The 7,379-nt window shown below is 44.3% G+C and overlaps 1 long non-coding RNA gene across 1 annotated transcript; it reads right to left on the reverse strand.

Moving 5' to 3' along the window:
* Window positions 1–3,016: 3,016 nt before the first annotated feature.
* Window positions 3,017–7,149, reverse strand: LOC108491384. The gene is made up of 3 exons (XR_001872719.1): window positions 7,113–7,149; window positions 4,420–4,562; window positions 3,017–3,064 (listed from the first exon to the last, which is right to left on the reverse strand). It is a non-coding gene; the product is annotated as an uncharacterized LOC108491384 (long non-coding RNA).
* Between the last annotated feature and the right edge of the window lie 230 nt (window positions 7,150–7,379).

A 7,379-nucleotide genomic window follows, 5' to 3' on the forward strand; every position in this document is an offset into this window, starting at 1 on the left:
CTCCAGCTCCTGCCTCCAGGTTCCTGCCCTGAGTTCCTACCTTGGGGTCCCGGATGAACTGTGACCTGGGATATGTAAGCTAAATAAACCTTTTCCTCCCCAACTTGGTAGTGGTCAGAGTGTTTTTTCACAGCAATGGAGAGATAAACCAGGATAGAAATTGGTAACAGGAGTGGGGTATTGCTGTGACAGACCTGACCTTGGTGTTTTGGGGAGGACTATGGAAGTGTTTGGAACTTTAGGCTGGAAAAGCTATTGCATGCTCAGAGTTTGTTGCCGTGGAGCTTGGAAAAGTTATGCTGAAAGAGTTGTAGACAATGGAGGCCCAGCTTGTGAAGCTTCAAAGGGAAGTAAAGACTATCAGGGCTGTTCCTGTGACATTTTGAATTGAGAATCTGTGAGTTCTGGTCGGCTGGGGCTGAAGAATCAGCTGTGATTAAGAAGAGACCAGAACCTGAAGTAAAACCTTTGCTTTACTGGGACAATTGATGCTGGTTAGCTGGGGCTGAAAAATCAGCTGTAAGTAACGAGATACCAGCATCACTGTGGTGAAGTCTTCTGGGAGGTATTTCCTCAGGATCAGCACACACAGGGGACCTGCACTTCTATTTCAATCTGGAAGCAGGACTTGGTAATGTGTGAGAGTCTCCTGCATGGTTCTGGTGTTGCAAGTGTGAAGGGGACACGGAAAGCAGCTGAGGCTTGGTGCTCCAAGAGGCCAGGAAAGGCCATGGGTGAAAGTGTAGCTTCAGTTGCAGCAAAGATTGAAGGGGTCATAGAGAGAATCTGAGGCTCTGCACCCCAAGAGGCAAGAAGAGGCCATTGGTGGAGGTGTAGCTGCAGTTTCAGTGGAGACCCCAGCTTTTTGGAGATGCCAGGACCATGGGACAACCACAAAGGACAGCAGTAGGTGTGGAATGGAGCTGGCCTGGGTCTGCAAGATGAGCTGTGTGTGCTGTGGACGGCAGAGTCAGAGAAGTGGAGCTGCCAGAACCCTTCAGAGCCCAGAAGATCATGAGTAAATCCCAGGTGTCCAGCCTCAAGCTACTTTGCTGGACTTTGGTTTTGCTTAGGTGTGCCCCATGGGACAACCACAAAGGACAGCAGTAGGTGTGGAATGGAGCTGGCCTGGGTCTGCAAGATGAGCTGTGTGTGCTGTGGACGGCAGAGTCAGAGAAGTGGAGCTGCCAGAACCCTTCAGAGCCCAGAAGATCATGAGTAAATCCCAGGTGTCCAGCCTCAAGCTACTTTGCTGGACTTTGGTTTTGCTTAGGTGTGCCCTGTGCTAGAAAGCTGTGGTTTAATATTGATGTTTGTATGTCAGGTTGACAAGGGGTTAATTATGCTGGATAGCTTTAGTGTCAACTTGACACACCTGGGTTGAGGGAGCCTCGGCTGGGGAATTGCCTCTATTGGACTGGCCTGTGGCTATGTCTGAGGGGCATCTTCTTGATGAGTGATGTGGGAGGGCCCAGCCCACTGTGGGCAGTGCCACCCCTGGGCAGGTGGGCCTGTGTTGCATAAGAAAGCAGGCTGAGCAGGGACCAAGGGAGCAGGCCAGTAAGCAACGTTCCTCCATGGCCTGTGCTCCAGCTCCTGCCTCCAGGTTCCTGCCCTGAGTTCCTACCTTGGGCTCCCGGATGAACTGTGACCCAGGATATGTAAGCTAAATAAACCCTTTCCTCCCCAAGTCAGTATTGGTCAGAGTGTTTTGTCACAGCAATGGAGAGACAAACCAGGATAAAGGGAAAATAATTTTTCCTTGAGGAAGAACTGCACGTGTCTGTGTGTACATTTTATTGGAAGGTGGGAGAGGATGCGAAGGACCAGAGAAGGACTTGCCTCTGGTTGCTGAATTGGTCACTTTCCTGGTTGTTATGACTAAATACCTGACCAAAAGCAACATAAGGATGGAAGGATTTGCTGTGTCTCATGGTTTGGAGGTACAGTTCATCTCGGCAGGGAAGGTGGAGTGGTAGGAGCCTGAGGGGCTGTTGCATCCACACAGTGAGCAGAGATTAATGCATTTTGTGATACAAGGTTGATGTTGGGCCGAGAGGGCAATGTTATGGTTTAAATGTGATGTGTTTGGTGTCACATTGACAATGTGTGGACTTGGGTGGGTCATCTTCATTGTTTACTCAGCTGGTTTGACTCACCTAGGAGACACACCCCTGGGTGTATCTACAAGGGTGTTTCCAGAGAGGTTTAAACTAGGAGAAAAGACCCTCTGAATGTGGGGGCACCATTCCATGAACTGGAATGAATAATAAGGGGGACGTGGAGGAGGCCAGTCTTCATTTCTCTGATTCATGTCTACTTTTGTCACAGCACCAACCAAGCTAACAAATACAGTTACCTAGCTCATAAAAAGACATATGGTTTCATGTACGTTCCACTTACAGTACCTATTTGGCACAGGGGTTAAAGGCTCAGTCCTTCAGAGAATGCAAGGCTCTGTGGTAGGTGTATTGGGTGCTGGCCGTATTTCCTCGGCAATCAGGAAGCAAATAGAGGTTCATGAAATGACTCAGTCTACTGTTACCTGAATGCTGTATGAAAAATTTTGCTACATTAGATTCCATTCAAGTTAGAAAATAGTAAAATCAAGGAGAAAAAATATCCAAGTTTGAGCTGAAGATGATCTTCCATTTTATTATGAGATGCTTTTCTGTATTTCATTATCATGTTTGCTTTTTTAAAATTTTGATGCCTTAAAACTATTGCATCCACTGCTAAATCCCATGTATGAGGTCTATTCTGATGGCGCCATCATCGCCATCTCAAAGACGTCAACATTCAAAGAAGACCTAGCTTTCTATGTAGCACAGGCGCCTCTGTGAAGGCACATGCTGAGAACAAGAAAGGGAGGAAAGAAAGGAAAAAAATAGTGGCACCGCAAGGTGGAAGGTTAATTTTCATTATGAGTGCCCAATTTAGATACCATAGAATGAGATACTGAGTGTGTAAAGTTAGTTACATTATGCGAACTTACAGGGAGGTCTATACTACCCACCTGTAATTTCCTGCGACATTTTCCTGAAGGGTCAGGTAAACATTTTCTCTGAAAGATAAAAAGATCTAACTATGTGGTCAATCTGTATTTCTGGGGTGAATCTCACATTTCCAATCTCCTCCCAAAGGCTTCTGCCTGAATGTGTATTACAGACTTTGTCCAAGGACAGCTGGAAGGTTCTCTTTAGAACCCTTTCTCTTTCTCAGGTGCTCCTTCCCTAAAATCTGAGACATATTCAGTCTTACTCAATCATTGCATCTTTCTGTTCACACCCGAGGCACTCCAGCTTCACTTCCATCAGGAGGACTAGCCAGTCAACACACACTTACTTCTCACATGCTTACTGGGTGTCAGGTACTCTGATCAATTTGGATCACCCAAAGATAGCAAACCCCAGAGGGGGCAAGAGGAGGTTTGTGGAAGAACCAACATTAAACAGGGTGAGAAGGGTCCAAGTATTGGGCTCAGGGAGCCCAGGGGTTAGGACAGTCAGGGGTGACATTTGAGCTAAGCATTCTAGGATAAATAATAGGTTGGCTGAACAGAGAGATAACAAAATCATGACAGAGACATGGTTGTTTCAAATAGCATTGTCAGGGGTTGGCATTAGCTCGGGGATGGAGTCTTCAGTATACTTGAAGCCCTGGGTTCAAACCTCTCACGCCAAATAATAATGATGACGATGATGATAATAATGTTTTGGCCTTTCTTTTCTTTCTTTCTTTCTTTCTTTCTTTCTTTCTTTCTTTCTTTCTTTCTTTCTTTCTTTTTCTTTCTTTCTTTTTTTTTTGTCTTTTTGAGACAGGGTCTCCCTGTAGTCCCAACTGGCCTGGAACTCACTATGTAGACCAGGCTGAACTTGAACTCACAGAGATCCATCTGCCTCTGCCCCCTCTCCCGAATGCTCGGACTAAAAGTGTGTGCCACCATGCCCGGCCTTAAATGCTTTTTCTAACTTCAAGGACATTGCTGAATCCTTGTCTAAATTTTGAATTTGAGCTACTTACGTGGACTCAAAGTCCTCCACAGATAGTCCCTATTACTGGATTTTGCCTTAGTACAGACAAGTCATCTACCTAGTTCACACAGCTGCTTAGCCATGGCTCGATTTTCATGTCTTTCTTTCTCTGGATTATCTTCTGTTTGTTTGACTCTAGACTCTTCATTTTGTTTCAGTACAGAAACTTCTCCACTTGCACCCTTGACAGAATGTCAGGTCTGTCCTCGGAGGTCCTGAACTTAACCCTTTTCAGCACCAGCACTGGTATGCTGCACGGTACTCAGGCTATGAGTGTGGGGTCCCTCTCTTCTCACTGGCATCAGGGCTTTGGCCATAACTCAACAACTATGCAATGAGTAAACAGCGCACCAAGAAGGGGTGCACCCCGCCCTCCCTGGAATACCTCGATCAGCCGTTTCAGGGGTATCTTGTGGCAGCGCACACTCAATTTCCAGTTCTTTGATCTTGCATAGCCTCCTCTGATTTCAAATTCATGGGGAGTGAACCACTCTCCATCCTCACTCTGTATACACTTCACTGAGATCCCTGTAAGACCAGAGTAAGCTGATTGTGAGCCCTCACTGTCATTGGAGCTCAGATTTGTGGCCTCCCACCATATTGGATCTGAAGTCACCCAGCTTGTGCCCAAAGTCAATAACAGAAGGGTCGGGCTGCCTCTCTGAGACTTCACTAGCCCCAACCCAGCCTGGGGAGGGGGGGTTCCTGAAGGGTGTGCATATGATTTTGATTTTTGTGCATGAAGAAAATGACAATTACCATCAAAATCAACCTTTTAAAAGAGTTCAGGATCACTACAAAAAGATAAGCAAGTGATTCCACAGGATGAGAGGATTCCAACTTGCTGTTGAATTCTGGGCTGGATCAGCCAGATTCCCCAGATGGCTCTGGAGCAGGGTGAAGGAGACAGAACCCTCCAGCTGGGGCTGAGGCCTCAGGGATGTTCTGCAACCTGGGAGTTCTATGACTCCTGATAGTTTTCATCTGATTTAATGACATAACTGAACAAAGTTTTCCCCTCCTTGCAGTCATAGGTAAGCACCATTATAAATAAATGGCATATTATCTTATGGAAATATAAATTATGTAAAAATGATGGCCACATCTTCATTATTAGGAAATGCAAAGCAAAATCACAATGAGATACCATTTCCTGCTGACCAGGATGACTATTATAAAAAGAGGAGATGGGCTGGAGAGATGGCTCAGCAGTTAAGAGCATTGGCTGCTCTTGCAGAGGACCCAGGTTGAGTTCCCAGCACCCACATGGTGGCTAACAACTGTCTATAACTCCAGTTCCTTGGGATCCGATGCCCTCTTCTGACTTCTGCAGGCATTGCATGACATGGGTGCAGGCAAAACATTCGAACACATAAAATAAAAACAATAAATAAAAAGAGAAGACAGAACAGCTATTTATATAGGGAAATTGGATCCTCTTCCATTTCAGGTGGGATGATGATGATGATTAAGATAGGATCTCTCTGTAGCTCCAGCTGAACTTACTATGTAGACTAGGCTGACCTCATTCTCACAAGATCTGCCTGCCTGTGCCTCCTGAGTGCTGGGATTAAAGGAGTACACCACAATGCCCAGCCAGGTGGGAATATAAATTAGTGCAGTCACTAAAAATATTTTGGTAATTGATTACTAAGTTAAACATAGAATTACCATATGACTGAGCAATTCCACTTCTGAGAATGTACCTCAAAGAACTGAAAATATATTTTCACACAAACATTGTATACAAATGCTCACGAAGACAGCATTATTCATGATAGCAAAAAGGAGGAACAATCCCAATTTATGAATAAAGACAATGTGATGTATCCATACAATGAAATAGTATGTTAATTGGAATTAAAATTACATATTACATGCAGCTATATGGATGAGGCTTGAATACATCATGCTAAGTGAGAGAAGCCAGTCACAACTGGCAAATGTTACAGGATTTCATTTATATGAAGTATGTAGACTAGGCAAATTTATGGAGCAGAAATTAGGTGAGTAATAATTTTTTTTTCTTGTGTTTATTCCAGGTCAGTGATTATTTATGGATGGGGGCAAAGTGAGGATAGGTTCTGACTGCTAATACATATGGGGTTTTCTTTAATGGAGGAAAAATTTTCTAACAGGAAATTTTTCAGATGGCTGTTACAACCCTGTAAATTTACCAAAAAAGAAAGCTGCATTCATTTGCCCACTCTGCATGATAAATTGCACAATATGTGAATTATAATTCAGTAAAGTTGTTCAAAAATAATCACAATGCAATCATTTATATTAATTGGCATCTGCAGGATCATAGTAAGAGAGGTTTGAGGTGTTTATTGTAGTAGACATTTCTTTGCAAAGCTTTAGTATCTGTGATTACCAGATGTGTAAAGTAGTTCTCACAGATATATCATTGTTGTCTTTTTTTTTTTTGGTCTTTTTGAGACAAGGTCTTCCTGTAGTCCCAGCTGTCCTGGAACTCACTATGTAGACCAGGCTGGCCTTGAATTGACAGAGATCCACCTGCCTCTGCCTGCCGGGTGCTGGGATTAAAGTGTGCGCCACCACGCCCGGCCATTGTTGTCCTTTTTAAATGAGAAAGCTCAGGCTGAGAAAGTCCCCCTTCTCTATAGATAATGAAACGGCCACGCTTGGCAGAGCTGAGGCTGGAACTTGGGTTTTCTGATTCTAAATCCTATGACTGTCTCACCAGGACAAGTGCCCTGCCCTGGAGATAATTATCCAGGGGGATTGGGGATGTGAAGATAGAGGCTGGGAGCCTCTTCTCTTTTATGTCTGGCTAGAAGAAAAATACACAACATCCATGTGTGGATGGACACTCCTCAGCTTCTCCCAGGTTCTCTGGGATCCCTTAGCGGCACCCACATGAGTGTGAGCATCTATTCTGTGTGATTTCTTGAAGTGTAAATATAGCATGTCAGGAATCTTCCTCATACTCTTCTTCCTTCCTCATACTCTACCCACCCCCCCAATTCCTTAGTGTTGAATAATTCACATAATTCCATTACTTCTTGTGATTCCTTTAGGGGGGAGTTGCAAATTAAAAACCATGAAACCTACCTTGTTTTAATATCTCCTTATATAAAATTCCCTTCATTTCACCACATGTCACATGTCATGAAGTTTTACAGTATCAATTCTGCATTTTCTTATTCCTGAAAGAGAAGATGTCTCCCTTGTGTCTCGCTTTGCCATTGCACATGCCCCCTCCTCCCTTTTGAGATCATTCCTCTAAAGGCAGAAAGACAAATCTCTAGCTTCTAAGTCTTTTTTGCATGTGGCATGTTGGGTATACCATGACAGAAAGTCTATTTTAGTTTCTACCCT

Source organism: Nannospalax galili, unplaced genomic scaffold (genome assembly GCF_000622305.1).
Source record: "Nannospalax galili isolate Female #2095 unplaced genomic scaffold, S.galili_v1.0 scaffold220, whole genome shotgun sequence".
Lineage (NCBI taxonomy): Eukaryota > Metazoa > Chordata > Mammalia > Rodentia > Spalacidae > Nannospalax > Nannospalax galili.